Source organism: Theobroma umbraticum, unplaced genomic scaffold (assembly GCF_002168275.2).
Source record: "Theobroma umbraticum cultivar Fairchild unplaced genomic scaffold, ASM216827v3 scaffold_34.0, whole genome shotgun sequence".
Classification (NCBI taxonomy): domain Eukaryota; kingdom Viridiplantae; phylum Streptophyta; class Magnoliopsida; order Malvales; family Malvaceae; genus Theobroma; species Theobroma umbraticum.
The window spans coordinates 2,770,290-2,770,728 of NW_018397275.1; positions in this window are offsets into that span (position 1 = coordinate 2,770,290).

Genomic DNA, 439 nt, shown 5'->3' on the forward strand with positions numbered 1-439 from the left:
AAGCTCCCAAAATGAGTCAAAATAACTCTATATAATAGAGTTATCAATATGTCCCTTTCAAATCACTTGGGGTGATGAATCCTCTCTAGATTACTCATTCATCTTCACATGCTTTATGTCATGCCCAAAAGAACCTTGTTTAGGCATTTGGTCATCTCTAGACCCATAGAGGTGAAATCAAAGCATGACAATTGACATACAAGATGACCTGGTATCACAAGTCTAAGGATTACTTACATACTGATACATGAGAGTATTTCCATAGACACTTGAGTGAAACATGAAATGGAACTCTCATAGCAGGACTTGTTTTTTAACAAGCACCCACATACTATCCCTAAGTATCTCACATTCTTCAACTTATGAGATCAATTACTTACTTCTACAGTAAGGAGGCTTAGTATGTACTAGTCTTTAAGCATTGTCAATGTCCTTATTC